The sequence below is a fragment of the Monodelphis domestica genome, chromosome 1 (assembly GCF_027887165.1).
Source record: "Monodelphis domestica isolate mMonDom1 chromosome 1, mMonDom1.pri, whole genome shotgun sequence".
Classification (NCBI taxonomy): Eukaryota; Metazoa; Chordata; class Mammalia; order Didelphimorphia; family Didelphidae; genus Monodelphis; species Monodelphis domestica.
The window spans coordinates 346710072-346732360 of NC_077227.1; the positions used below are offsets into that span (position 1 = coordinate 346710072).

Genomic DNA, 22289 nt, shown 5'->3' on the forward strand with positions numbered 1-22289 from the left:
TTTAAGACATTCTATAAATACTAGTTATTATTATTACTAATATTCCAGATGAATATTACATGGGGGTTTACAGATTATGCATTAAAAAACATCAGTGTATATAATGAAAACAAATTGACTATATTAATGTTCTGAAAAGGTCTGTATATTTTGACATCTTAATACTGTAAGCATATATTTTTATCTCAGTCTGGTGGCATTATCCTAATTTTATGCTATTCTTGCATATTTCTTATCTCAGGACATTTTATAAATGGTTCATTTTTATTTTTTTAAAAAGGAGAAACATTGGTTTATGAATTAACAAGAATATTTACAGTTTTGCCCCTGAACTCAGCATGCTGGAGTTTCTTCTGATATAGACCTAGGGACCATGGCCAACTCATATGATAGCTGATTTACTTGTCCTAATTAGAAAACAAGAATGCAAGGGCAGACTGAGCAGCTGTGAAAATAATGAAAGCAAGTAAGTTTTAATAACAGTGGCACAGTCAATCACGATTTGGTGCTTCAGTGGGCAAGATGGGGGAGAGTAGGGAGGTGGTTTTCCTTAGACAGCATCTTTCAGGGAATCTCTGGAGAGCAGAGATTTACCACCCAGTGTTAAGAAGTGGAGACTGGGGGAGGAAGGGAGGGGAAAAGAAGAGAGAATTCCTCTTAGAACCTAGTTCTGTATTATTTAACTTTTTTATACCACTCAATGTAATAGGAAACTAGAATTTCATAAGAGAGGGGAATAGGTGCAAATCCCTTAGTTGTGGGCTTATATGGGTATTTGTATGTGTAAACACACACTACAGACAGCCACCTGATTTTTCCTCTTTTTTCCCAACTAAGTGATAGTCCAGAAAAGGCTTAGAACCCATTATTGCTGAGGGTAGGGAGTGGCACTGAGGCAGGGAGAGAAATGAAAAAGGGGAAGGGCACATTTGTCAAGCATATCTTATTTATGGAGAAATTTATCTCTCTTAGACTTATGCAAATTTAGCCTCAAATCCCCAGCCAAGCCCAAGTATCACCACCCACAAAAGCTTAAAGAGCTGTCTTTATAGTAGGCTACCATGACTTACTCCAGAAATATTGCCAAAGTGGAGAACAAGGCCCCACATTGACTTCTGATACTTTAGTTCATATTTCAATCCCTCGAGGTATTGCTGAGACAGCACTAGACTTGGAGTCAGAGAATCTGGATTTGGATCCCAGCTCTGTTGTTTATTATCTGAATGACTTTGGACAAGTCATCTAACCTCTAGACTTTCATTTTCCTCATTTTTATATTGAGGGTATTGTGCTAATCTATGAAGTCTAAATCTATAATCTTTTAAGAGAAAGAAATTGTGGAACTTCAAAGATACCATGTTCTTTATCCATAACAAACAGCTGATTGTTGACTGCCCCCTCACTAATTCTATTCAGTAAAATATTTCTTTTTAAACCCCTACTTTTTTGTCTTAGAATTGATACTATCAGTCCCAAGGCAGAAGATGGATAAGGGCTAGGCAACTGGGTGACTTGCACAGAGTCATATGACTTGGAAGTATCTGTGGTCAAATTTGAACCCAGGATCTCCCATCTCCAGCACTGGTTTTCTATCCACCAATTCAACTAGCTGCCCCTTCATTAAATATTTGCTGTGCACCTACTATATATGTGTGTATATATATAGCCCTTGGGGATACCAAAAGAGACAAAAGGCAGTACCTGTCTTCAAGGAACTTACAGTCTAATGGGGGAGCCAACATGCAACCAAATATGTACAAAGAAAGGTGTATAAACAAGATAAAAAGAAATCATAAAAATTAAGAGAGAAATAAGAGGAGGTATGAAAAGTTTCCTGTAAAAGGTGGGATTTTAGATGAGCATTTTATACGATGACATTTTGGCATTCCTTAGCCAGTGAGTAGTGATGCCAGACAAGGGTATTAATAAAATCCTAGATTTAGAGCTTGAAGAGACTTCCATCAAGGTCATCTAATTCAACCTTCTCATTTTTGTCAAGGAAATGGAGGCCTAGGGAAGTTTTATGACTTGTCCAAGCTCACATAGGAGTCCAACATTGAAAGGGAGAAGTGATAGTGGTTGCTGAACTAACACTTAGTCTTGCCAAGAATGAGACCACCAGTTCAAATCTGGCCTAAGACATTCCCTGACTGTGTGACCCTGGGGAAGTCACTTAACCCTCATTGCCTAGTCCTTACCACTCTTCTGCCTAAGACAGAAGGTAAGGGTTAAAAATAATTAATTGGTTGAGTAAATTTTTTTTTAAAGAATTAGACCACTAAACCAAGATGTCAAGTAGAACTCAGTTTAGTAGTAATGGAGATCAACAAAGCTAGTTTAAAGCGGGGGATCCCTGCCTCACACAAACATTCTCCCTCCTGACTCTCCCATTCTAGCCCCCAGGGAATGATGTCTTGGTTCAGCACCTCTCTCCATTCCTTGATGTTTTAGATCTTGACTTCTCAATTGGGGGATGTGCTCAAACTTGTACCTGGCATTATGCTGTGTTATCATTCTGCAACTTGCTTTTGTTACCAAAAATGGGTGCAGCTCCTGTAAGTTTGAAAAATAATAGTGAATGATTAGAACAGAAAAATGAGAGTAATCCAGGAACCAGAATGCTGTTGCTCTTACATACCAGAGGTGCAAAGCTTTGTTTCCTATGCAACCAGACACAAATACCTCAGTTTACTCAGCTACACTGTAAAATGAAACTAATATTTACCATCTGCTTTTCTCTAGGATATTACAAAAATGATCATTAACCACATTGTTATATTTTCTCAGAAGACATGCTAGATAAACACCAAGTGTTATTATTATTATGTTTAACATGCTTTGTGACCTTAGGCAAGTCATTTAACTTCCCTGGGTCTCAATTTACCTATCAGTAAAAGAGTTCAAGATAGTATAAAAACAGAGAGGTGTTGTAAGGCTTGCTTAATTGATGTTTGCAAAGCACTTTTAAAGCCTTAGATGAAAGGTACTTACATGATTATTATCATTATTACTATTATTATTGACCATATATTGGGCACTGCCAGTGTATGAAGCATTCTATAAAACTTAGAGGGTGATATGACCCTTGCAGAGGAGTGTAATAAAATCTAATTGTACTTTTTTCTATGGTGAGCTAAGACTGAAAATATTGAGTGTGAAATATTCACCTGTAGAAGGTAAATGATCTCTTCCAGACAGGTTACCATTTGGCAAAACACCTCTCGTAAGGGATTCAATTACAGCTTAGCACCCTGAAAGAGTTAATTTTCCTGCCATACCCAAGCCCTTTAAACAAGATCATTCATATCTTTGGGTTGGCATTTATAGGCATAGTGCCCATTCTACCATCTGCTGTGCCAAGATGTAGAGTAACTATCACACCTCATGATAACATATCAGCCCATGATAAGAGAGTAATAGCCCTTTGTGCCTAAGTGCCCACATTCCTCCAAGCACAATTGTATAAAATACAGCCTTCAGAATGGACCCCATATTTTTCTACAGTATACAATTGTGTCACACTGACTGCTGACTACTTCATCAGGTAGTTCCAGGGTTACCAAACAGCAACTGTGTTACTTTTGTTTTTTTCTAGAGACATGGCTGAGCTGAAAGCATCTAGCGAGTTAGCAGCCTAGCCTTGTTTATAATTTTGGATATCTCAGACTTAAAAGAAAGCCTTGGGAACTTTGAAGCCCATCTCTCTTCCTTTCTCTGGAATTCACTTTAATATTATTCTTGAATTAACTCTCCATTTCCCATCTCAAATGAAAGACCCCTCTTAGTGAATGTCAACAAAACAAAGCAAAAGCCATCATAATTGGATGAGGAGAAGGGTCCCAGAACATATTGAGTTCTGATTCATTTTTGAATTTAAATGACTTATCAGAGTGATTCAGATTACTGACTCTTCTTTGTATGCACTCACTGCCTAAAAAGCTGAGATAGTGTTAAAGCACAGGTCTTAGTAATCATTGCATTGCACATTGGGGAAAGCTTTGGATTTCGAGGCAAATGGCCTGACTTCAAATCCTTACTCTGCTACTTACCACCTTGAATAAGTCACCTGACTTTTCCAGGCTCACAGACTAGACCTGTAAAATGAGAGGTTTGGGCTAGATGGGCTCTAAGGTCCTCTCTTGCTCTCAATTAAGATCCTATGCAATCCTTGATTAAAATAAGATATACTGTGATTTTTGTGGAATTATTTGTTTCTGAGAGAACCCTCACTAATCAGCTTCCCTTTCCCAGATTTTCTCTTTGATACAAAGGGATAGATAGATAGGGCTATGGTGCCATAGGATCAAGAGCATGGCATAGTAGATTAAGGGCTGGGCAGGAAAATCTGGGTCTAAGTTTTGCCACCTATACATACTAGTTATGTGACCACAGGCAAGTGACTTAATTTTTCAGTGCCCAGTTGCAAAAATGCATTGATGGAAGGAGTTTCTACATGAATTCACAGTTAGACCACTATCCTGCTAATTCCCTTCAAAAGAAGAAAATGACATTGACCACTTGTTCTGATATAATAAAGAGGCTTTATTAACCTTCTCCACCTTTCTCTTTTCCTGACTCATGAACAAATGTGACTTCCATGCCCTTACACACATAGCATTATCTCACCTGAGTTATCCCTTGCCTCATCATCCTCTTTTCACTGCTCAGCATCATGCCTTGGACAGACATTCCTGCAGTGTTCTCTGTGTGAGGAGAGAAAGAAGAAAGAAAGAAAGAAAGAAAGAAAGAAAGAAAGAAAGAAAGAAAGAAAGAAAGAAAGAAAGAAAGAAAGAAAGAAAGAAAGAAAGAAAGAAAGAAAGAAAGAAAGAAAGAAAGAAAGAAAGAAAGAAAGAAAGAAAGAAAGAAAGAAAGAAAGAAAGAAAGAAAGAAAGAAAGAAAGAGAAAAAATTCAACTCCCACATTAAATACAAGGATCATCTAACTTTGTCCTAGAAACAAAACCAGAACAGAAACTTCTTTATGCTGTTTTTTAAACCAATTAAGGGGCAATGAAAGGTCTAGGATTTCATATGGGAGTTGTAGTTGTGCATAAGCCAGAAGGTGGTCAGAGCCCTTGACCCTGGTCTCAGATACTTGCTCCTTCTGACTTTTCAATATAGACATTTGTTTTTGCTAAGGTTGCAGATGGTCAGTAATTATCCAGAGCACCTAAACACAAGAGCTCCATGAAATATGAGCCAGCTGCAACACAGGTGCAGGAGGGAAGACTACATATTTTGACAAAGAGAATGTCACAGAGGACAAGAACAGAGAATGAGAAATGGGAAGAACCAATGTTTCACCAACTCAGTCAACGAGACTGAGGGTTTACTATGCTAGACATTGTGCCAAGTTCTGGGGATGGTGGTCATTGTCCTTCATATTCAGAAAGTAACAAAATGACATTGCTGTGTTCAGGTCAATGTACAGTGTGTCCCACTGTGGTTGATCAGAACAAGAGGAGCCCAGCTAGCTCTACCACAAGTCAGGTACAAATAGCTAGTAGGCACATTTGGGATAGTTATCTGGGGACAGCTAGAAAGTAAAAACCACCCTTACCTTCAAAGATCCTACATTCTAAAGGGGTGGGGAGCAACATGTAAATAACTGGGGACATATAAAAGCTATATAGTTGATGGAAGGAACTTAATAGAAGTTTACCAGTAGTTTAAAAAAATACTATGCCCCAATAATTTTGTATTTTACCTGAAATTGACATTGCACTCCCTACACAGGCTTCCCTATATTTACCAATTGCATTCCATCCCCAGCTACTCCTACCTCCATCAATGTCTTATGCATTACTAGTTTAAGAAAAAACCTGGAGTCAAAAGATAATAAAATTCCTTTGTAGCCATGGTTTCTAATGAAATTTAAAACAAAAGGGACTACATTTCTTCTAAAATCAAGGTCGTAACTGCAGGTGTTCCCTTCTCTTATTGGGTGTGTAAGTCAGTTAACTGTCTCATCCATGATCTGTAAACAAAGGATACCACCAAGCTGTACAAACCGACATAGAATAAGGAAAAAGCTCAATCCCCAAGGACCAGCCTAGGCTCCACCAATGTGAGACAGCAAGCAGAGGTATAAGATATTCCTCATTCTGGTATAATTATCTGCCATGTGCACCTGATGTGTCACTAAAGGTATTAGCTAACACATTTTTTGTTGTTGTTGCTGTTGTTTTGCCACTTAAGAAAGATTGCTCTGCCCACGTGCCCTTTTATACCATAATGAGCTTATGGAGGGAGGGAAAGTGTTTGCTCAGCTTTTTAATCCTGATGAGCATTCTCATCCACCCTGTTCTGTGGGCCATTGTCAAGCTTTGTACTTTGCTGGGACAAGTGCTAAGCCAATGAAAGGAACCAAAGGTTCTAAATAACATGATACATTCATTCTACTTATCTCATTCTCTCCTGTTTATACCTATATTTATCATAGAATTCTAGAGAAAACACTTCCTTTATAGTGAAGGAAACTCAAAATCATTGAGAGGAGATACAACTTGCCCAAGGTCAAACAGCAATTAGTAGCAGAGCCAGGATTTGAAACTAGATTTTTTTAATACTCGACAAGCACTCATCTATTTGTCTATCTATCCATTTGTCTGCCTATCTATTCATTTATCTATCCATTCTTCTATTTATCTACTTGTTCATTTATATATTCATTATTTTGCTTGTTTACTTATTTATTTCTAAATTAATTTTTTTAATGAATAAGCATTTGTCTTCTCTCCCTTCAACTTTCATCCTCCCCACTGGAAGAAGAAAAGAAAAGCAAGACTCGTGTAACAAATATGCTTAATTAAGCAAAACAAATTCCCATATTGGCCGGTCCAAAACCATGTATATTCTTCTGCATCTTAAGTCTATCATCTCTCTGGCAGGAAGAAAATAGCATTCTTCATCAGTCTTCTGAGATCAGAGTTTGTCACTAAATCAGTTATTTATTTGTTAACTATCTACTATGTGCCAGGCTCTGTGCTAGGCACTGGGGATATAAAGACAAAACAACAACAACAATCACTACCTTCAAGGAGCTCGCATTCCATAGGGGAGATACTATGTCATTTGTTGCATTAAAAGAAAGAATGATGGGTGTTGTCAGTGGAAGGGGTGAGGAGAGTAATGACATTGGGGGAAAAAAATCTTCACTGGAATTAGGGATGGGGGAATATTAATGGACAGGGAACCCTGGGTAATGTTAATCTGATGATGGAGGATTTTAAACATGGGAGGAAGTTTGGCATAATAGATAAAGGATTGTACTTAAAGTCAGGAAGATTTCAAATCACATGCTTGCTGTGTAATCTTGATGGCATTTAATGTTTCTCGGCCTCAGTTTCCTCATCTATAAAATAGATATTAAAATAATCCTACCTAATTCACAAGATTTTGAGGATCAAATGAGATATTATTTGCAAATAATTTTGCAAACTTTAGAGCTCTATTATGCATATATAGTTAGTTAATTAGTTATAGTTATTAGTGCTTCAGTTTCCTCATCTGCAAAATTAGGAAGTTGAACTCAGTGGTTTCCCTGAAGTCCCTTCCTGCTCAGAAATCTGATGTTATTATTATTATTATTATTACCCCTCATCAGAGATTTAAACTCAGTTGCTTCACCTAACAATCTATTCAGCAAAAGAGATCCATTCTCTAGTTTCTCACTGTGCATATCAGCCATGTCTACAACTGTGGAATAAATTCATTTCGGCCAAAAAGGTATCATGGATCCAAGTGAATGGTCCAATTTGCAAGGTAACTGAGCCACCTTCCACTTCAGTGGGGCTGACAGACCATGAAAATTACCAAGTTACCTGATAGTCCCTTAGGTGGTCAGGAGAGAGGGAAGAAAGAAAGCCAAAGTCAATATTCATGTGTTGCAGTCTTCTAATCGGTGTCTCAGTGATATGGACCAAGTTCATATTCCAGATCAGCTCCCAACTTGCCATCGTGGGATGTCTCATATGAATCCCCAATAGATCATGTTATGGCCAACAGATAGGTAATACGTTAACAATTCCTGTCTTGAGACTATGTGCCATCTTTTGGAGATCCCAGGAGGAACAGAGTTGTTCCTGGGCTTGAATTTTAGCTTTGTTCAGCTAAAGTTCCCAGCACCCATCTCTTCACAGATTCCATTCAAAACCATGGTAAACTTTGGGTTCATGTGCTTGCCTCAAATAATAGAATAATTTCTCCAGTGTAAATATATTTCTCATTAATCATGTCATCTACCTGGATAATGAATGGCATGCTGTGATGATCGTAAAGCCATGTAGTGACATAGAAATATTCTTATCCTGAATCACCATATTAAATGGTTCTGGGGGTGATGAACATCACTCTCAGAGGAATATTGTAGGCCAGGTTCAAACCATTTAGCTCATTAATTGTTAGCCCAAAGAAGAGAGGAAATGTTAATATATTTATGAGAAAGTGTGTAGCCTAGAATTTTATTTGCCCCATTGGTATGAATGGGAAAATGGCTACCTGTACAGTTAACTGACATTTGGTCCCTCAGCCACTATAAGTCAAAATAATAAAAAGGACACAAAGGATGGAGCCCTTTATTTTAAGAACCTACAATGAAGTTAGAAACTAAATCTAATAAAACTCTACTGTAAAAAGGTTGTAGAATTCTAGCTAGTTTAGTGATCCCTTTGCCTCTTGTCTAATAAAAACTTAAAACAATCATAGTTTTAAAAAATGTTTAAATGAGAATGAATTCTTCATCCAAGTCAACTATTCTATTGTAGGTGAAGAGGCCATTGAGAACACGAATTTTGCTTTTTGTTTTCACTAGAAATGGGTTCACTCAAACCCATCTATAGTCTTTCTTCCAATTCCACTTATGATTGGCAACAAAAGAGGAGTTTGTGAGTTGGTTCTTTGGAATTAGAGTTGCAGTTTTTAGTCAGGGAACAATTTTTCCCAAGCAAAACTAACCATATTTAAGGTTTCATTCTATCAACTAATCTTTAAACCATTAACTCAATTTAGTAGGATTGAACAAAACACATTCTATAACACATAATAGCATAGGATAGGTAGAAAGCAATTCACATGTGACAAATATTTGTTATGTTACATGTGTATAATATACAATGATAGGACTGGGAAAAAAATACAAGATAAATAAAAATACATTTTGCCCTCAATGAGTTTATGATTTACTCAGGAAAATGTATACACAGATGAGCATAATGCAGATGTGAAAGATTAAAGTCATGAAAACATATCAAATGAAGGATATAATACTTCCGGCTGAGTGAATCAGAGAAAGTTATCTAGATGAAACTACTTTTTTTTTCTGGATTTGGAAGCATAAGGGGGATGTCATTAGGCAGAGACCCTATGAATACTGGTGGCAATGAAGGAGTGAGGAAAAAATGACCAGTGTGAGATAATGCTAAAAGAATTTGGTGCCCAATCATGAAGAACCTTGAATGCAATCCTAAAGAGTTTGGTCTTTATTCTAGAGACAGTGGGAGCCACTAAAAGTTTTTGCTTAGTAAAGTGACTTGGAAGATGGGAAATGTCACAAGGTTTTGCATTCTATTGTTTATTGGACTCTCTTTATTCTTTTTTTAACCCTTACCTTCTCTTTTAGAATTGATACTAAGTATTGATTCCAAGACAGAAAAGCAATTAAGGGCTAGGCAATTGGGATTAAGTGACTCGCCCAGGTTCACACACCTGGCTAGATTTAAAGCCAGGACATCCTAGCTCCAGATTTGGCTCTCTATGCTCTGAGCTACCTAGCTGCCCCCTCTTCATTCTTCTTATTTGATATAGCTAGATGTTTTCCAGAGCCTCTGGTTCCCAACTTCTGTTCCTTTTATTCCAGAAAACTTATGAACTAAGCAGAAGTATCTCTCACTCCTCAAATTCTCCTAGAGAATTTTATCTGTTTCATTCCTTTGTCTCATCTTATTTTTCCTTTTATCATACTTGTTTTGTCCATGCCTTATCCCCCAATTATATGGCATACATCTTTGTGCCTCCTATGTCTTGCTTCATAGATATTAATCAAACTGAACATGGCATGCCAGAAGAAAAGAAGCAGTTATGAATTCCCGTCCTAGTCTCTCAGCAGTTACTCTTGTCTTGGACTAGATGAATTTTGAGATTCTGCAATTCTGCCTTTTAGGGAAAAAATGTTTATGTAATCATCATCATTACCACTCACATTTACACAATGTTTTAATCAATTAATCAGTCAAAAAGCATTTCCTAAATTCTCACTTTGACCATGCTAAATGTCAAAGACACAAAGAAAGGCAGTTCCATAGACCCTGCCTTCGGGGAGCTCACACAGGGCCAGCTGCTCACAGATTGCTGTGCAAACAAAATATGACCAGAGTAGGTGAAAGAGGAGTCACACTAAAGATGAGGAGGGTTTGGAAGGGCCTCTTGCAGAGGGTAAATTTGATTCAATACTCCAATGAAAGTGGTGGTTCTTCCCTCTCTGTGCCAATTCCAATAAGAGTAAGGCTTAAGTATTATATATCACAAGCCTCATCTTCCCCTCTACTGTAATAGTATTCCCCACCCCGTGCCTCTTTATGTGATATAATTTACCCCATTTTTACTTCTCTTCCTATTTCTCATAGTCCAATACTCTTTTTAACCCCTAGTTTTTTTAACATATCATCCCAAATAGCTTACTACCATGCCCTCTGTCTATGTATACTTCTTCTATTATAATATACTTCTATTATATACTAATATAATATACTTCTATTATAATAATGATAATTTTTAAGAGTTACAGATATGATCTTTCCATATAGGAATATCAACTATTTGATCTTATTGAAGCCCTTAATTTTTTTTCTCTTTCTTAGTTACCTTTTTATGCTTCTCTTGCATTGTATATTTGGACATCAAATTTTCTGTTTAAGTCTGATCTTTTCTTCAGGAATGCTTGGAAATCTTCTATTTTATTAATGACCATAATTTCCCCAGAAAAAATATAGTCAGTTTTGAGGGGTACAGAGGGTAAATTTGAAAGGAACTTTGAAAGAAGTCAGGGATAAGCAGCTAAGTGACACAGTTGATGATCACTCACATTTACAAAATGCTTTAATCAATTAATCAGTCAACAACCATTTCTAAATGCTCACTGTGACCATACTAAATGTCAAAGACACAAAGAAAGGAAGTTCCATAGTTCCTGCCTTCAGGGAGCTCGTGCCAGGCCTGGTGTCAGGAAGACTAGTTTTTCTTAGTTCAAATCTAGCCTTAGTCACTTACTAGCCACATGACTGAACAAATCATTTAACTCTGTTTGCCTCAGCTTCCTCATCTATAAAATGAGCTGGAGAAGGAAATGGCAAACCACTCTAGTGTCTTTATCAAGAAAACCCCAAATGAGGCCTCAAAAAGTCAGACACTACTAAAACAACTGAACATAAACAACAATAAAATGCACTACATGGGTAGCTAGGTAGCTCAGTGAATTGAGAGCCAGTCCTAGGGATAGGAAGGCATGGATTCAAATCCGGTCTCAGATACTTCCTAGCTGTGTGATCATGGACAAGTCATTCAACCCCTGTTGCCTAGCCCTTACTGCTTTTCTGCCTTGAAACCAGTACACAGTATTGATTCTAAGTCAGAAGTTAATGCAAAAAGAAAGGACAGAAATAGAGGAAAGAAGGAGGGTGGGAAGAAGGGAATAAACAAAGGAAGGAAAGGAGGGAGGGAGGGAGTCAGGGATGCTAAGGGTAGAGGTAAAGAGAGGGAGTGTTCTAAGCATAAGGATAAGGGCCAATGAAAAGGTACAGTCTAGAGACTGAGTGAAAGGAGCAGCAAGAGGGTCAGTATTCCTGGATTATAGAGTATGTGTAAGGGAACAAAGTGTAAGAGTAATAAGTTAGGAAGAGGACAAGTTGTTAAAGGCTTTAAAGTCAGAGAATTTAATGTTTCTTGCTAGATGTAATAGGAAGCCACTAGAATTTTTTCTGTGGGGGGAATCCAATGAGATCAAATCTGCATTATAGGAAAATCGCTTTGGCAGCTGAATAGAAGATGGATTGGAGTGGGGTATGACTTGAGTAAGGGAGACCAACCAGAAGGCTTTTCCAATATTCCATGAATGAGGTAATGAAGACCTGGATTAAGGTGGGAGCTGTATGAATGGAAAGAAAGAGATATACATAAAAGATATCATGAAGGTAGAAATAGCAAGACTTGGTGAGAGATTAGTTATATGAGATGTGCATGAGTAAGGGGTTGAGGAAGACACTTTACTGTAAGCTTTGGTGACTGGAGAGTGGTATGTTTGACTATCATAGGGAAGTTGGGAAGAAGTCAGGACTTTGTGAGAAAGATCATGAGTTCCCTTTTGAACACACTGAATCTGAGAAATCTATTGAACATCCTATTCAAGATGCCCAGTAGGTAGTTGATGACGTAAGAATGGAAGTCAGAAGAGAGAGATTAATTAGGTCAAAAAATCAATTGCATAGAGATATAAATCCCTTATTACAGTAGTTGATGAGATTTCCCAGTGGAATAATATAAAGAGAAAAGGTCTCAGAACAGAGCCTTGGGAAACACTCATAGTTAGTAGATGTTACCTACATGAAGATCAGAAAAGGAGACTGCAGAGTAGCCCAATAGGTAGGAAGAGAACAAGTAGTGTCACAAAAATCCAGAGAGGAGAGAGTAACCAGAAGATGCAGATATACAGTGTTAAAAGCTGTAGAAAAGTCAAGAAAGATGAGAAATTTTTTTAAAGTTTAGATTTGGTAATTAAAAGATGATGTGGAATTATAAGGTTGGAAGTGTACTTATAACTGCAGAGAGTTGAAAACAGAAAAAATAGAAGTACTGATTGCAGGGGACTTTCTTTTGTTTAGGGTAATTTTAAATTTTTGTTTTTATTGTATGCAAAACCCACTTCCATGTCGGTCATTGTTGTAAGAGCAAACTCATATGTAAGCAAAACCTCAAAGTAAAAACATAAATACACTGATGTGAAAAGATGACTCTAACAGTTCTTTCTCTGGAGGTGGATAGTTTTCCAGGTCATAAGTCTTTCAGGACTGTCCCAGATTGCATTACTAAGAGTAGCCAAGTTTTCACAGATAATCATCATCCAATATTGCTATTACTATGTACAATGTTCTCCTGATTCTGCTTATTTCACTCTGCATAAGTTCATGCAGATCTTTCCAGCTTTTCCTGAAATCATCCTGCTTATCATTTCTTATACCACAATCTCATATTCCATCACCAACATGTACCACAATTTGTTCAGCCATTCCCCAAACGATGGACATCCCTCAAGTTCCAATTCTTTGCCATCACAAAAAGAGCTGCTCTAAATATTTTTGTACAAGGAGGTCCTTTCCCCTTTTTTATTATCTCTTTGGGATCCAGAGCCAGAAGTGGTATTACCAGATCAAAGGGTATGCTCAGTTTTATGGCCCTTTGGGCATAGTTGCAGAAGGTTTTCTTAAGGAATTGAGCTATAATCAAATGGAGTGAAGGATTTTTAAGGAAGTAAGCCTGTTTGTAGGCAGCACAGAAGCAGCAAGTATTTAGAAAGAGAGTAAGATAAGTAAAAGCTGAGTTGATAGAGAAAGTGATATGCTCAGGAATTCAAGTACATGTAAGTGGGATTGTCCTAGCAAGAGGAGCCATCTCTTCATGGGAGACAAGAGTGAAGGAGGAGATAGTTGGGGAAGGCATTGTGAGCTGAGGAGAAGAATGGGAGTTCCAAATGAATGGCCTCAAGTTTTTCAGTCAAGAATGAGATAAGATCCTTGACTGAAATAGTGGGAGAAGGGGATAATATAGAAAGCCTGGGAAGGGATGAAGGGCTTAGAATAGCTGCTGTGGAGAGTTGGATTAGGGTAGTGTAAAAGGTTTTCCTTGCTGCAATAAAGGCACATTGAGATTATATAAACATATTCAGTAAACCGAATCAGAATAATTTCCTGTTTTTCTTAACTGTTTATTAAAACATGATTAAGGAGCAAAGGCAACAGATTGTAGAATTAATACAAAGTTGGGATTTGGCAAGGCATGATTGGTGATGGGATAAGGAGTGAAGAGATTGGTATCTAGAGAACTATGTAGTATTGAACTAGTTTACCAAAGATAAAAATGGGGAGGAAAAAGAATGTAGCCAGCACAGGTATGATGGTCTAGAAAAAAACTGAAGCATAGAAGGACTACAATTCGTGGTGAAGAAGAACAGGGTTGATATCATAAAAGAGAGGGTAAAATGAAATGATAAAAGGTTATAATCTGATAAAGAAATTTTGATTTCATGAAATGGGACACACACATGGGTGATGGCAAGATTAATGGTATGACTATCTCTGTGTGTAGCTGAGATAGAGTGAAGGGATAGCCTGAAGTAAATTTCTCTCCTGCATCACTCTTGTGACATCATAAATTTTTAACTCTAACAGGATAATTCATAGAAATTGAGTAGATTAAGGAACTAAGAAATTAGGGTATTTGAGGGAGTAGCTGTATGGGTGCTGATGTCTCCTAATAGAAGTACAGGGGTTGGGGTAAAAAGGCAATAAGTTTGACACTGAACTCCTTGAAAAAAAAAAGAATCCTGGGAGTTATTAGTGAAAATACCTACCAAAATCTTGATTGAGTGATGCTAGAATTGAATAGACCTTAAAGGAGAAAAGGTTATTCAGTGATGGTGGTAGGAGAGTCTGGAAGTGGCAGTGGAGAACAAAGAGAGTTTCAGCTGTCTTATGGTGATCAGAGATTTGAATAAAAGTTGGCTAGGGGTACTGAGTCATCAATAGAGAACCAGGTCTCCGTGAGAGCCAGGAGGCAGGAGTAAAGTAAAAGTAAAAGGTTTAAATTTGTTCACTGTAGAGCAGACATTCCAGAGAGCACAGGAAAAGGGGCCCATAGATCTAGAGTTAGTCACTTGGGGAGTAGAGTTGAAGATCATGGGAGTGAGAGAGTAGGCAGCAGGGGATAGGAAATAGGAGTTATACAATGACAGCCAGGGGTTCAGAATCACTGGAATGGGGAAAATATGTTGGGGTGTGAGTATGCTAACCACTGAGAAATGAGTCCTAGACGAGCGTATCAGTCCTTTGAGGGAAAACGCAAATTGAGGGAGGCAGGTGATTAGACTGTTCAGGCAAGGTCAAACCTTGTAGCAATTGAAGACATAGAATCCTTTGAGACCCAAAAGGGATACCTCACGGCAAGTAAGAGAGAGTGAAGGTACAGCTTGGGGAAGTCCAAGATGGGAACTAGATCTGGAAGCCAGAAGACCAGACTGGGGGCAGAGTGACCAATTAGAAGCAATGAGCTCCTTGGGAGAGTAGGGAGGAGATGGATGCAAGAAATATTGTAGAAGGAGGCATAACACATAACAAGACTTGAAACTAATTGGATATGTGATGTAAAGGAGGCTGAAGAGTTAAAAATAATGCTGATGTTTTAAACATGGATGACTAGAAGGAGGGTAGTTCCCTGAATGGAGACAGGGAAGTTTGGGAGACAGTAGATGTAGAGGTGAAAAACATTGGGTTCTGTTTGAGATGTGTTAAGTTTGAGCTGACTACACAACAGTTGGAATTGTTCAGCCAATAGGCAGATGGTGAAAGAGGACTGGATCTCAAGGGAGATACTAGGTATATTAATCTGGAAGTCATAGATAAGGGAACAGAAGGGAGCTGATGATATCATGGAGAGCTCAAAGTTTTAGATAATGGCTTCTTTTCCTGGAGTCCATGAACTTTTAAACTATGTTTATATTTTATAACTGTATTTCAATATAATTTGTTTCATTTTAATTCTATTTATCTTATTTTATGCACTTAAGAAAATTTTTCTGAGATGGGATGTATAGCTTTCACTAGACTGCCAAAAAAATCTATTATATAAAGAAGGTTAAGAACCCTTGTTACAGAGAAAGAAATGGGCCCAGAACAGAGTTCTGGAATACACCCACAGTAAGGGATGGGATATGGATGATGATTCAGCCATGTAGATTGAGTAGGAGTAACCACACAGGTACAAGAACTATGAGAAAGCAGTGTCCTGAAAGTCCAGAAAGAAGAGAATATCCAGAAGAAGGGGAGAAATCATGTGTCAAAGTTACAGAGACATCAAGAAAGAGAACAACTGAGAGAAAGGCTATCAGGTTTTGGCAGTTGAGAAGAGAGATATTTCAGTTGAGTGAGGACCTTGGAAACCAGATTATGAAGGGTTGAGATGTGAGTGAGAGGACAGGAAGGGCAATGAGTACAGTTTTTCCTAAGAATTTGGATGTGAAAGGGAGAATGAATACAAGGCAACAAATCGAAGGGGAGATTTTTCTTTCTTGTCTTAAGGAAAGAGGGAACTGAGTATGTCTGTGAGCAGATGGGAAGGACCCTGGAGACAGGGAGGTACTCAGGATTCAAGGGGAAGAGGAATGATTATGATGGAAACATGCTAAAGGAGATAAAGGGGATAGGTTGTAGTATACAAATGGATGGTAAATATAGTCCTTTAAAAAAAAAAAACCCTTACCTTCCACCTTAGAATCAATACTGTGTATTGGCTCCAAGGCAGAAGAATGGTAAGGACTAGGCAATGGGGGTCAAATGACTTGCCCAGGGTCACACAGCTGGGAAGTGTCTGAGGCCAAATTTGAACCTAAGACCTCCAGGCTTGGCTCTCAACCCACTGAATTAGGCAGCTGCCCCATAAATATAGTCTTGCCATGAAAAGCTAACTCATCATCAGCCACTGTTGTAAAGGAGGAAAGAATTGGACCATGATGTGAATGGATTTGAAATGCCAAGTAAGTGAGAAGAGGAAACCCATGGCAAGTGGCTTCTTTTTTTCTCAGTAAAATAAAGGAATGGATTCCTCAGTTGAGAGAGAGTGGGGAGAAAAGTGGTGTGGAAGGCTTAAGGAGAAATGAAGTTTGGAACAATAAAGAGAGAAAGCCAGCAGATTTAGAACATTAAATTCCAAATTCCCCTCTGAGATGCTGTCAAGAAAGCCTTGGGGCAGGAGAAAATAAGGTAAATGTGTTGAGTGTTTGCAGCAAACAACTAAGGCCAAAATTGCCAAATATTGTTCGGTAATAACTTCTTACTTTTATTTTCTGTGCTCAGCTTTTGACTACCAGTATTAATGTGACAAGAATAAGAACTATTTGTATCACCAAGGGATACTCCCCAACCATCCTGTCCATCATTGTCTAAAGAAAGGGCCATATTCTTCACACAGTCTCATAAAAAATAATGGTGCTGATGCTCTCTGCTGGCATTTATATGGCACTTAACAATTATATGGCACTTTTACATACATTATTAATAATAACAGTACATATTTATATAGTATTTTTAGGTTTTCACAAGACTTTAAATATATTATCTTACTTGACCTTCATAATGACCTGTTTTACGGATGAAATAACTGAAGTTTAGAGAGATTAAGTGACTTGCCAGGGTCACATAGCCAGTAAGTATCTGAAATATTATTTGAGTAAGCCTTTCTAACTCCATGGTTAGTGTCTCTATTATACCACACTGCCTAGCATATTAATTGCCAGTATTTATATAATGCTGAGATGTTTGCAAATAATTTTACAGATATTATTGTCCTTGATTCTCACAAAACAACCCTGTCAAGTAAGCATTCTAGTATAGGTATCAAAGTTCACATTTTAAATATGGAGAAACTGAGGCTAAGTGGCTTGTTCATAATTACATCACTAGCTAGTGTCAGAGAAGAGAATGAACTCATCTCCTAGACTCCTAAGTCTAATAGCCCTCATCATGACCCTATAGGGTAGGTGGCATGTTATTTGTTCTCTTTCCCCCACCCCCTTTTACAGCTGAAGAAACTAAGGATCAAAAAAATTAATCAACTCTCACAAGGGTAGTGAGTGGTAAAGCCAAGTCTTTGACTTGAATCTCCTGAATCCAGGTCTACCTAAAACACTGCAGGACCCTCAATATCATCATTTTATCACAAAGAAGGAAAAGCAAACTGTAGCTCATCAACCATTTTGTTTGCAGGCCTCTAGTAGCACATCTTTTCAAGCCTTTGCCTTTTTTACCCCATAGAAAAGGGTGTTTCTGCCTTGGGGCCAAATGTGCTAGAAAAAGCACGTAGGTGCTTGCTGTGGATTTAAAGCTAATTAGCAGGAAAAAAAAAAAAGAAGCCAAACCAGAAAGGCACCAGATAGAAAGAAGAAAGCAAAGGCCCTGCCTCCTGAAGTCTTCTGATCTGGTTGCCCTGGTTTTGCAAAATTAAGGGTGATATTACCAAACACATAAAAGTATTTTAATTTGTTGCCAAGGCAATGAGGCAGAATCACAAAGCAAGAGGCAGGAATAGAATACTGCAGAGCTATGTTCAAGAAGGATGCTCCTTGAAGGTATTATATTAGTGAGCTGTCCTGATAAGAGGAAAGACAGCTGCAAATTTCCCTTTTGCTACTTCTAATAAACAGGGATGGAGATGCTGAAAATGAAGTCTTTCCCTTACAGCAATTCTAAGAGCTAGGGAATGACATTTCAGGGAAGGAGAAGGCAAAGTTATCAAACTTCTCTGAAAACAGCTAGGCTCCAATATCAGAGAGGAAACCAAACGAATGAGTTCTGTGATTACCAATGGCAGAAAGTGTCAATATTCCCTTTCAATGTGGTGCTTATAAAAATGGACCAAAATACAGGACTACATTTTGACAGAAATACATTTTGACAGGGAGAATCCTGATTCATTGCTTCAATTTTAAAATCTTCCATTCTTTTCTTTCCCTTTCTTTTTCTACTAGAAAATAAAATAAGTCATGACTGAAATATTTTATTTCCTTTGGTTTTTCTGGATTTGGGGGAAAAATTCTTTGATGGGAGGTGGGAGTTAGGCCCAGAAGAGGAAGTAATTGTGCCCCAAAAGGAACATTATACGAGGTATAAGAAGTCAAGATCTAGGACTCTCTTACTAAATATAGGTTTCTTTATTGTAATGTAGCCCAGTGAAAATAAGAACAGAAAATAATTATATTTGACTTTTGGAATCTAATTTCTGGAGATCCTGCAAAACCTATACTGTTAAAAAAAAACACTCTATGTCTAGAATGCTCTCCTCACTTTTGCTTCTTGGAACCTCTTGTTTCCTTCAAAGGAAGTAGCTCAAAAGTAGCTCAAAAACTACCTCTTTCCTTTTTTAATTTTTATTTTTTTCTAGATTATATGTCTATATATATATATTTTTTTTTTTAAACCCTTACCTTCCATCTTGGAGTCAATACTGTGTATTGGTTCCAAGGCAGAAGAGTGATAAGGGCTAGGCAATGGGGGTCAAGTGACTTGCCCAGGGTCACACAGCTAGGAAGTGTCTGAGGTCAGATTTGAACCTAGGACCTCCAGTCTCTAGGCCTGGCTCTCAATCCACTGAGCTACCCAGCTGCCCCCTCAATATAATTTTTAATCATTGTTTTCTGAATTTTGCAAACTATGTTCTCTCCATCACTTCCACCTCTCTCCTCTCTCCAAGACAGCAGGTAATGTGATATAGGTTGTCTATGTGTTATCATGCAATACATATTTCTGTGTTAGGTATATTGTGAAAGAAATCACATATCAATTACTCTAATGAAGAATTCATAGAGGAAATAAAGTGAAGAATGGCATGTTTCCATCTGCATCCAGACTCCATTTGCTCCTTCTATGGCAGTGGATAGCTTTTTGTTGTGTGTTTTTTTTATCCTAACTCCCTCAGAGTTTTCTGGATCCTTATATTGCACAGTTGGTCATTGTACATTATTGCTGTTACTGTGTACAATGTTCTCCTAGTTCTGAAAAGTCATATCTTTCAAGAGGCCTTTCTCCATTCCTCCGATTGTTAGCGTCCCTTACTCCCCAATCGCCATGTGTTTATTTTGCACAGACCCTGTATCAGCAAATATGCTTTATCATCTATTCAAATGGGCAGAGTTTCTCTCACTTTTGTACATGTATTCTGGTGCCAAGAACAATGTCTGGCACATAGCAGGCATTTGATAAATGCTTATAACTTTGAGGGGTCTTCAATTCTATTTCATTTCACCTACAAACTACTTCTTTGATTTAAAAAAACAACAACCCTGCTTCCAGTTAAACACTCACTTATTTCACACCCACTGCCAGAAGGGCCTTGTAATTGGCTTTGTAGATTATAGAACTTAGAAGAGCCACAGGTCCCACCTCTTATGTAGTTTATAGTCTGCTATAGAAATATGACAAATTTTTAAATGACTGATTTTTTAAAATAATACATAAGTGTGGGGCAGCTAGATAGTGCAGTAGATAGAGCCCCAGCTTTGGGGTCAGGAGGACCTGAGTTTAGATTTGGTTTCAGATACTTCCTGACTGTGAGACCCTGGACAAGTCACTTAACTCCAGATGCCTAGGCCTTGCCACTCTTCTGTCTTAGAAATGATATTAAGACAGAAGGTAAGGGTTTAAAATAATGATACCTAATAACATATAAGAGGCATTAAAGTTTTGTTTGTTTGGCAAGGCTTAGTAGTGGAAAAATAGTTTATCAGTTATAAGAACTTCCTTGAGGAGGTAGGTTTTGAGCTGGGCCTTAAAAGTTGGATAGGAATTCAGCAGAAAGAAAGGGACAATCTTCATTGTATGCCAACAATGCACATAAATACAGGGACATGGGAAATGTATAGAAGGGGCTGTGAAGAGAGCTGGCTGTTAGGACATTTTGACTTAGTATGAGAAGCTGCTGGAAAGGTAGGCCAGAAAGTCATGTGCAAGGCCCACGGGGTGCTAAATAAGTGAGTTCTTAACTGAAAGTGAGACTTTTTTGTTGTCTTTGAGTTAGCTTGTAGATAAAATGAGACCAAATCTAAGACCCCTCAAATTACCAAGCCTTTACAAAAGACTCCAATGCCAGGCTAGAAGTTACTTAGTAACCAATAAGGAAACATTGAAGGATTTTGAGTAAAATGATGACAACATAATCAGATCTAGGAAGAGAGAATATCAGTTTGGCTACATTGTGGATGTTGAATTAAAGAGGAGAGAGGAAAGGCTTGACTTCTTAAGAAAGCTATTGCAATAGTATATACAAATGACCATAATGGAAACCACCTGAGCTTAGGGGAAAAAAGTGTTCTGCTTTGAGTCAGAAGACCCAGTTCTGAAATCTGATTCTGTCCTTTGGTAGTTATTTGATCTAAGGCAACTTCATCTAGAATGGAGTTAATAGTGTACTACTTTCCTCGGGACTGCTGTGATAATTCAATAATATAATCTGCATAAAATATTTCATAAATTGTAAAAGTCCATATAGATGTAAAGTTAGTAGGGTTGTGGCAGTAGTTCCAAAGAAGAGTGAGAAGATTCTGGAGATATTTTAGAGGTGGGGGAGAGAGAGAGGGAGAGGGAGGGAGAGGGAGGGAGAGAGAGAGAGACAGAGAGAGAGAGAGACAGAGAGAGAGAGAGAGACAGAGAGAGAGAGAGAGAGAGAGAGAGAGAGAGAGAGAGAGAGAGAGAGAGAGAGAGAGAGAGAGAGAGAGAGAGAGAGAGAGAGAGAGAGAGAGAGAGAGAGATTTGAACTTGGAGCCAGAAAAAAAATCATAGTTCCACAAAACATTGGTTTTAAGAACCTGAGTATAAACATTGGCTTTGCTACTGTGTATCCTTGGGCAACTCATTTGACTTCTCTGTGCCTCGTTTTTCTTACCAGCAAAATAAGATAGTTAAACTAAATGATATTTTCAGCTTTTTAAGGCCCTTTAGAGCTTTAAAACTGTGACCCGAAGAACTGATGAAGTCATGAAGTCAGAATTCATCTATTTCTCAATATCCCTCTTCCCCCAGCAAACAATGAGAGGGGGGGAGGAGAGAGAGAGAAGTAACATCTATAGCAGTAAAGTCTCCTGAAAAGAAAGTATAGATCATACACAGCATCATATATGTGAAATACTTTAAGCTTTGGGGTTTAAAAAATTGAGTCAATTTATGGATTTTTCTAACTTTATTTCTTCAGGTATATTTAATATATGACTATACTTTCTGTTTAGATATTCTTATAATAAAATTTAGCTCAACATCTAATATAACTCTCATTAGGTAATTTTTAAAATTTTATAGTTAATTTTTTTTAATGATTTCATGTCTCTAGAATTCAACAAACTCTCCATAAACAGTGACATTTACAACAGTTCATATACCTAATACAGGGTATCCTAGAAGCCTTAGTGCGATCTTAAGTTATTAAAGGCTAAAACCGCCCTAAGATTTTTGGGATACTCTGTACTATGTTTTCAGTTCTTTATAG

General features: G+C 37.8%; 1 protein-coding gene across 2 annotated transcripts in view; it reads left to right on the plus strand.

The window, feature by feature from the left end:
- The window catches only part of SH3RF2 (SH3 domain containing ring finger 2), a 180249-nt gene that overhangs the window by 2994 nt on the left and 154966 nt on the right, over positions 1-22289 (plus strand). The gene's annotated exons all lie outside the window — the stretch shown is intronic.